Here is a 9,725-nt window from a genome sequence, read left to right on the forward strand (position 1 = left end):
ATGCTTGGCTCAAGGGCTGGTATGTGCTTTATATCAGATAAATGTCATTTTACTCAAAGTTGGAAGATTCAGGTGCAGGTGCTGAGGGTGGAGAGAACCAGGTGGTTTAACCTGGATAAACAAGTTTCAAATAGGGGTGATTTCAACACCTCCACCAAGGTGTCAAGATATTTCTGTTTGTCATGGCTGGAGCAGAAAGGTTACCACTGGCCTCTCCATGGGTAGGAGGCCAGGAATGCTCAACTTATAATGCAGAGGATAGTGACTAGTGCAGAAAAAAAAAGGGATCTAGCCCCAAATGTCAGTGGTTCCAGGGTTGAAAATCCCTCAGCCAGACCCCATGGGGGAAACCCACACAGCCATTCCTGCAGATGTGAAGCCAACCTGAAGGTGAGGGGCAGCTGGGGGCAGGGAGACTTCCAGGCAGAAGGAGAAGCAGATGCAAAGGCCCTAAAGTGGGAGGGAGGGGGCTGCACCCAAGTGCACAAAAGGGAAGGGAAGCAGAAACTGAAGATATCTGGGGGTTAGAGGAGCTGTGGTGAGCCATGGAAGGATTAAGTGGAGCAAGGCCACATCAGCATTTTCCTGAGGTCTCTCTGGCATCAATGTGAAGAATGGACAGCAAGGGGCAAAAATGGGTACAGGGAACACCCCATCTCTCCCAGGGTGAATCATCCAGGTGGGAGATGATGGTGGTGGCTTTGACTGGGGTCCTGACTCTGGAACTGAATGTAAGGGATGAAGGGATGTAAGGGATGAAGTTGACTTTTTAAATCCACACATTAGGAATGAATGGAAAGTGAGAAGTGAGAGAGGAGTTGAGGGTGATGCCCAATCTGAGACTTGGTTGTGCTGGTTATAGTTGTATAGGTTGTAATCTTCCTGAATGGAGTCCCATGGAATTGTGCAGTGCACAACTCTGGTGACCAAATCCAGTAGCTTCTGGCAGGAGAGATTCCATTTGTAGCTCACAGGACTGGAGTGTCTGTCTGGGGTATGTCTAGTAAAAAAAAAAAAGAAAAGCAAGCGTGAGTTTAGAGAGAGGTGGGTGCTGTCACCAGAAATTCAGAGCTATTAGATGAAAAGTGTAAGAGAGTATGGAAGAGGATGGGGAAACCTGCCCTCCACAGCATCAAGATATTTTATTGTAAGTATTTATATATTACAAATATTTTTGCACCTCAAATGTACCCTGAGAATTGTTACATACCCTGAGTGTGTTGCAAAGTAAATAGCAATCTTAGTTTCTAAGCATGGTGCTCCAGAGATACAAAAACTTAGTTTGCCTCTGAGAGAGATCATCTTCTCTCTTGAGCCTTCAGTAGAAGTGGAAGGGGGCTGGAAAACTTTGGGGAGTATGGTATTGTTTATAAATGTTTACTGTTGCTCTCTGGAAGAGGTATCTACTACTCCACTTCCTTAACACCAGTTTTGGTTATTGAAATGTGAGTGTAGATAAGATGTCATTTCTTAGGAGCCTGCATACATTTCATTATTCTAGCCAATGCAATAACTGGCAAAGTTAAAAAAAAAAAGTCTAACTTATCAGTAATGAGTTCAGAGTAAATTCAACATGAATTTATTTGGCAGCCTGTGATAAACATGTACTTGGAGGGAGAAATGTGCCTTTTTTCTTGTCAGCCACTGAGAATTGGGGAATGTTTGTTATGCAGCAGAACTTAGCCTGAGCTGACTGAGACGGTCACTGGCCCAGTGGATACCAAGCTCAAGACAATATGAGTTGCGCATGGGATATAGGGCCATCATTTATGAACAAATTAAGGTTGCCTGCCTCTAACATTTATGTTAAGAAGCATAAAATGAATAAACTTAGCTCTCTTTGAGATAACCTACCCCAAGACATAATTAGATAATCTGTACATGCTGTCACAGCCCAACAAAGAGACTGATATGGAAGATGCACTGTAATGGATTACAAAGCTTCCTTTTAAAGAACTCTGTAAGCTTTGCTTCATTAATCCTCCCAGGAAGCTGAGACTTTGAGAGGATATATTATTTGTTTACATGACTACTGCATCAGGGATGGCACTCAAATAATTATGGTGTGATCCTGTAATTAGCAATTAGTCAATTACTAAGAGATGCTAATCCTCATATATATGTATAAGGTCTAGCACTTTACATATTAACACCTCACATCTTTACAACAACTTTGTGGGACAGATGCTGCTACCCACGTGGACCAGGAACCATTATCATCCCCATTTTAAAGATGAGAAAAATGAGGCACAGAGAGGTTTAGTAACTGCCCAAAGTCACACAGATAGCAAGTGGCAGAGCTGGGATTTGAACTCAGGCTTGTCTCTGTGGAGATAGATAAGAAACCCTTACTCACTCTTTGTTCTTACAGTATCACTAAGGATTCCCACCCTAGCTAATAAAAACAGTTATTTTATTACTACAAGACAGGTGTACATTAACATAACTTTTAGGTATTTTTCTTACTTAATCCTTATGTCAACCCTGAGAGGTTGGAGTTATTAATTTCCCTTGTAAAAGATGAGGAAATACAGAGAGGTTAGGTGAGCTGAGTCCTTTTTTTTTTTTTTTATGGAGATAGTGTCTTACTCTGTCACCCAAGCTAGAGTGCAGTAGTCTGATCACAGCTCACTGCAGCCTTGAACTCTAGACTCAATTGATCCTCCTGCCTTAGCCTCCCAAAGTGCTAGGGTTACAGATATTTAGCTAACATGATCATCTTAATTTAAAAAAGAAATTTTTTTTAGAGATGGGATCTCACTATGTTGTCCAGGCTGGTGAGCTGAGTCTTGATGAGAAGAAAGGACAGAAATGAGGTGATTTGTTCACTGCAGGGGGGAATCTACTCATAGTTCATGCCCTTATGTCTGTCTTAAGAACCACCTGGACATGGACAACAGGACCAGTGTCTCTGAGTTCATCCTCCTCGGCCTCTCCGAGCAGCCCCAGCAGCAGCTGGTATTCTTTGGCCTGTCATTCAGCTTGTATCTGATTGGATGCCTGGGGAATCTACTCACCATGCTGGCCATCATCTCGGACCCTCACCTCCACCGCCCCATGTACTTCTTCCTCAGTAACTTGTCTCTTCTGGACATCTGCTTCACCTCCACCACCATCCCCAAAATGCTGGCAAACCACCTGTGTGGACGCACCACCATCTCCTTTCCAGCTTGCCTGGCTCAGATATATTTCTTTATTGCCTTTGGGGGAGCAGACAGCATCCTCCTGTCAGCGATGGCTTATGACCGCTATGTGGCCATCTGCCATCCCCTACACTACATGACGATCATGAGCATCCTTCGCTGTGCCCTGCTGGTGGCAGTACCATGGATATCAGCCAACCTCATCTCCTTGGTACACACTCTCCTGGTGACCCGCCTGTCTTTTTGCACTAATCGACTTCCGCATTTCTTTTGTGACCTCAACGCCTTGATCAATCTCTCTTGCTCTGACACACAAGTCAATGAACTGCTGGTGTTGGTCCTTGGGGGATTGGCAGTTTTGATCCCTTTTGTGTACATTGTGGCCTCTTACACACCTATCACTGTGGCTGTGTGGAAAGTGCCCTCGGAGAAGGGGAAGAGAAAAGTGTTCTCCACTTGTGGCTCCCACCTTTGTGTCGTCTTTCTGTTCTATGGCACGATCATTGGGGTCTACTTCAACCCTGTGTCCACACACACCACCCAGAGGGACATGGCAGCCACGGTGATGTACACACTGGTCACTCCTATGTTGAATCCCTTCATCTACAGCCTGCGGAACCGAGAGCTGAAGGGTGCCCTCAGGAAACTCCTTGCTAAACCTCTCTGAATGCTCTTTTTTTTTTTTTTTTCACTTTTAACATTGACGCATAATAGCTATACACATTTTTGGAGTACAGGTGATATTTTGATACGTGCAAGCAGTGTGCAATGATCAAATCAGGGTAATTGAAATATTCAACCCCTCAAACATTTATTTTTTCTTTATGGGAAAATGTGAATTCTTCTCTTTAAGCTATTTTGAAATATACAGAAAATGATCATTAATTATAGTCATCCTGATGCATTGAACTATCAAACACTGTATCTTATTCCTCCCGTCCGAATTTATTTTTGTTTCCATTTATCAACTTCTCTTCATACCCTATTTTCTTTTGTTAAAATAATACATATTTGTATATATTTATTGGGTATGTGGGATACTTTGTTACATGGATAGAGTTGACCACTTATTTTATATTTTATTATTTAATATTTTATTTTATTTTATTTTTCAGAGATAAAGTATCACTCTGTTGCCCTGCACTAGAATGCAGTGGCATCATCATAGCTCACTGCAATCTTACTCTTCTGGGATCAAGTGATCCTCCCACCTCAGTCTCTGGAGTAGCTAGGACTAAAGATGTGCAACACAATACTCAGCTAAGGTTTTTTTGTTTGTTTGGTTTGGTTTGGTTTGGGTTTTTTACTAGAGATGGGATCTTGCTATGTTGCCCAGAATGGTCTCAAACTCCTGGCCTAAAGCAATCCTCCTGTCTCATCTTCCCAAAGTGCTGGGACTACAGGACCCACCAGGCCCATTTGACTTCTCTCTTTAGATCCAATTGTTTGGGAATCAATTAATGCTTCCCAAGGTCAGAACTCAGGGTGGTTTTTCTTGGTTCATAGTCACAAGATTAAGCAGCTCTACAATGGCATTGCCTTTTTAATTCTTTCCATCCTTCTGATGACACACTGAGAACACATCTCACCTGGTGCTGCTCTACTTTTAGCATTTTCTCCATAACATCCCTTTAGGAGATCAGAAGGTGGGTCTTGAACTCAGAGCCTTCAGCAGGCAACAGTAGCTATCTAGACTTCAAACAACATTCTTTTATTTTCATTATATTCTCTTTTTACTCTTCTGTGTCAGTCGGTGTTCAGGTGGAGAAATGGAAAACATGCTCTGGCTGGCACACTTATCATGGCAGATGGCTTTCTGTTTATGTTAGTTATCTATTCGTTTACACTGAAAAAGGTTATAGGCATAAAAACATTAGTTGATGTTGAGTATATGATAGTGTTGTTGGTAATCGGGGGAAAAATTGCCTTAAATGGCTGAGGAATGGGTGATCCTGAATCAGAAAGGTTGTTTGGGCATGGCCAACTAGAATAGGACTAGAATTTCATAATGGTTTGAGGGCACACTGGCTTTAATATCTGACCAGCTTGAGTCCCTTTGCCTACGAACAGGGTATGTGTCTCTTACCTACCCACTTTCCCTTTGGGCATGAGTTTTTTTCTTCTCTATAAAGTGGGACCTGTTCAGTCATTCCTTCTACCCTATTGTTACAAGTAAATTAACTTCACACTTCAGTGATAACTCATCTTTGAACTAGATTCAGTAATAGTAGCAATCTCACCAGGTGGTTAATCCCTTATCAAAGGGATTATTACATAGTAAGCACTTGATACTTCACACTTCTGTGTTCAAGAAAGATAGACACCCCCAAGTTCAAGAATATAAAGATATATTTTAATTGAAATATCTATGCTTGATTGTTAATGTAGTATTTTTTTCAAACAAGAGATGCAAAATTAATTTGTTTAATTTTAAAATATTTTCATCTCTCTCTCCTTTTTTAATAAATGGAGTCACTGAAAAGAGCCCCCAGCATTTTAGGATTTTTCAATCCATGAGACATAGCAGAATTTCAGACAGGACAAAACACCCACATTGCAAAAGCAGACATGGTAATGTGTTTCCAAGGACTCATGCTAGCCTTTGTGCCAAGCAGAGATAAAAGTGCTTGTTATACCCCATTAATATTTTAAAATAATTACATAAATAAATGGAGAGATCTGAGAAAAAGAAATAAAGAAAGCCTAAACTCCTGAATGTGACTTTGCTATAAGAAATTTCTTCTGTGTTTGCATTTGAGGTAGTCTTCTCAACAAGTTCTGCTGTGTCTACTGATGTTTTGTATTTATCATCTTCCTACACTTTGGAAAACAAAAAAGGTTTGCCTGGACTGGAATGTGGGGATTAAATTCTGTTCTGTTTACTTCCTAGATACCTCCAGAGTAATAATTTCCCTTATCTCCATGCCTGTTCTCCTTTTTGTAGAGCCTCCTCCCTGGCCTCCCTGCCTCCAGGCTCAACTCCATCCCCTACCCCCACTGAGTACTAGGACCTTAATTGTCCTCATATCAGAATTGAATACCTAAGATTCTTATTTCTCCATTCTTGTGATGCTTTACTAAGAATAACATGTTCCACATCCATCCAGGTTCATACACAGGATGTGAAGTCTCTATCTTTTTTGTGACTGAGTAGTATTCCATGGTATACAAATACCACAGCTTGTTAATCCATTCTTGAGTTGGTGGGCATTTAGGCTGTTTTCACATTTTGGCAATTGTAAATTGAGCTTCAACAAATAGTCTAGTACAAGTGTCCTTGTGATAAAAGGATTTTTTTTTTCGGCCTGAGGAAGGACTTTATGAGGAAGACTCCCATGACAGTTGCAACAACAAAAATAAACAAATGGGACTTAATGAAACTGCAAAGCTTCTGTATAGCTAAGGCAACTATAAAGGAAACAGACAAGCTACACATTGGGAAATGATATTTGCATATTTTGACTCAGACAAAAGCTTGATAACTACAATCTACAGAAAACTCAAAGTAATAAACATTTAAAAAGCCAACAATCCCTGAGATCACTGGGCAAGAGAGATGAATAGAACCTTCTCTAAAGAAGACAGATGAATGGCTTACAAACATATGAAAAATACTTGTCATCCTTAATAATTAGAGAAATGCAAATCAAAACCACCCTGAGATATCATCTAACCCCAGTGAGAATGGCCCACATCACAAAGTCTTAAAACTGCAGATGCTGGCGTGGATGTGGAGAGAAGGGAACACATTTACACTGCTGGTGGGACTGTACACTAATACAACCTTTTTGGAAGGCAGTGTGGAGAACCCTTGAGGAACTCAAGCTAGATCTCCCATTTGACCCTGTAATCCCACTTGGGCATCTATCCAGAAGAATAACATCATACTTTTAATAACAGCTGTGTTTAACAACCGGCTTGCAAAGTCTTAAAAAATTTAACTTGCTCTTGTGAGTTGGTTGGAGCCAGTAAGTCATTAGCTCCCTGTAACACAGCGGTTCTCAACCTGAGGGTCACGACCCATAGGAACTGTATTAAAGGCTCGTGGCATTAGGAAGGTAAAACACACATCTGCTCTAACACATCCTCTAGGAAGGTAATACACTCATCTGCTCTAATACTGCTCTAACACATCCTCCCCCAAGTACCTGAACTTGTCATTCCTAGGATTTAAAACTTCTGCTGACTCGGAAGTCATAACTCCTTAGACCACCATCTAAGACTTCATAAGCTGTCCTGTACCACTTCTCAAGATCATTTTTTGGTCCTCCTCCCTCTACCTCCATCCACATAGCAGACTACATCTACATTAAGGCCTCCAATTCCACCATGTTCTGCTCAAGCCATCTTCGTATCTGTGTTCTGTCTACTTGTCCTGTAGCATTCTCCCTCCAATCTTCTGACTGGCTGAATTCTACATCCCTCCCGCCTTTGTTCAGACAGAACCTTGCTCTGTTGCCTCAGCTAGAGTGCAGTAGTGTTACCATAGCTTACTGCAGCCTCAAACTCCTAGGCTAAAGTGATCTTCTTGCCTCAGCCTCCCAAGTAGCTTGGATTATCTTGAGACCAGCCTGGGCAAGAGTGAGACCCTGTCTCTACAAAAAATATAGAACTCCTAGGTTGTACACACAGAAGAGTTGAAAATAATTCAAACGAATTTTTTATGAGCCAATTAATGTCCACAGAAGCATAATTCACAACAGCCAAAATACAGAAATGACCCAAATGTCTATCAATAGATAAATAGAGTGTGGTGTATCCACGCATGGATATTATTCATCCACAAAAAGGAATAAAGTTCTAACCCAGGATGCTGTGGATAAAACTCAAAAGCCTTGTGCTGAATGAAGACAAAAGATTCCATTTATACAAAATAGAAAGCGAATTGCTAGTTGCCAGAGGGCAGCAAGTAGCAAAAATGAGAAGTGACCACTAATGGGGTCAGAGCCTCCTTTTGGGGTGATGAAAATATTTTGGAATTAGGGATAGTGGTTGCACAACATTGTGAATGCTCTAAATACCACTGAATTGAATACCTTAAAGTGGCTACTTATCTTTTATAAATTTCACTTCAAAAACAAAACCAAGAAATAATAATAATGCATATCAGAACTCAGGTTTCAAAGATTTACATTTGTTCCCATGCTACGTGCATAAAGATCTGAAGGGATGAACATCAAATTCACCATTAGAATGTTTTGCCTGGCCATCGCATGACCTCTAGCCTTATTTATAGTATTGAAGTTACTTAAGAAGAAGGAACAAATATATGTACATTCATTAATTCAAAAAAAATTATAGCAATTGTGAATGGTATTGAGTCTTTGAATTGACGCTTAGCTTGACTGTTACTGGTGTACAAACGTGCTACTGATTTGTATACATTGGTTTTGTAACCCAAAACTTTGCTGAATTCATTTATTGATTCCAGGATTCTCTTGGTAGAATCTTTGGGGTTTTCTAAATATAAGATCATATCATCAATGATAATCGGTAGTTTTCCAAAGTATTCTTGGAGGAGCTTAGTCTACACAGAGAGATAATGAGGGAGGAGGGGCAAGATGGCTGACCGGAGCCAGCTTTCAACAGAAGCTCCCATCCAGAGGGAAGGATTATAATATGAAAGTACCCAACAATGCTGGGAGCCAAGCTGAGAGAGAAGAGTGATAACTGCATGTCACCTCTGCTGAGGCAAGCTGTGACTCCAAGAAAGCAAATTTCAAGTACAAAACTCATCCCAAAGGAAAGTATCTGCCCCCTCCCCCAAGAGTATTTTTTTTTCTTTTTGGCTTGCTGTAGGTTTTCTATGGGAAAGCGGTGAACTGAGGACCTCTTGTCATCCCATGGGAGAGAGTTGCAGGAAGTGGGGACTACTTATCCAGAGGGACCCTGCTGTGAACCTGAGCACTCTCTTGCCAGGAATGAAAGTTAAACTAATGTTTTCCCTGCCATTTTGAACTTCCAGTCCATCTTCCCCTCCTTGCCTGATGGTCCAGAAGCCTAACCCCTGCAGAGACTGGAATGTCTTCAGTTCATTGCCAGGTCTGGGCACTGCAAGGTAGAAAAGCTACACTGTAACAGTGATCCCAGCAGTAGTGCATACAAAGAGGAGAAGCTGTCAGGCTTGGCTCTGTGAAAGTGCAAGCCAGTTGTGGGAGGAGGCTTGACAGCCACGTGTCCCACCCAGCCAGACCCGGGCACCATGAGCCCCACCCAGCCAGAGCTGCCCTGCCAGAGCCACAAGCCCAATGACCCACCCAGCCAAAGCCACTCATCCTCTGCTCAGCCCTGCCAGAACCGAGCGCCCCATGCCCCACTCTGTTGCTGGACCCCTATGTCCCACGATCTGGGAGCAGCCACTACAGCCACCTTCCTGGCCATGGGAGCAACCTGGTAGCTGCACAGGGACACCTCCCAGGAAGATTCAGCAACAGTAGAGTGATCCTGCTGGGGTCTAATCTTGGAGAGACACCTCCCCAACTCTGAGGACTGCCAAAGGAAGCTAGACCTTGCCCTATAGGGATACCAGTGCTGCAGAATGGATGGAGCAAAGGCACAGTGGCTGAGGGAGAAAATCATTGA

This window comes from Nycticebus coucang, chromosome 3 (assembly GCF_027406575.1).
Source record: "Nycticebus coucang isolate mNycCou1 chromosome 3, mNycCou1.pri, whole genome shotgun sequence".
Lineage (NCBI taxonomy): Eukaryota > Metazoa > Chordata > Mammalia > Primates > Lorisidae > Nycticebus > Nycticebus coucang.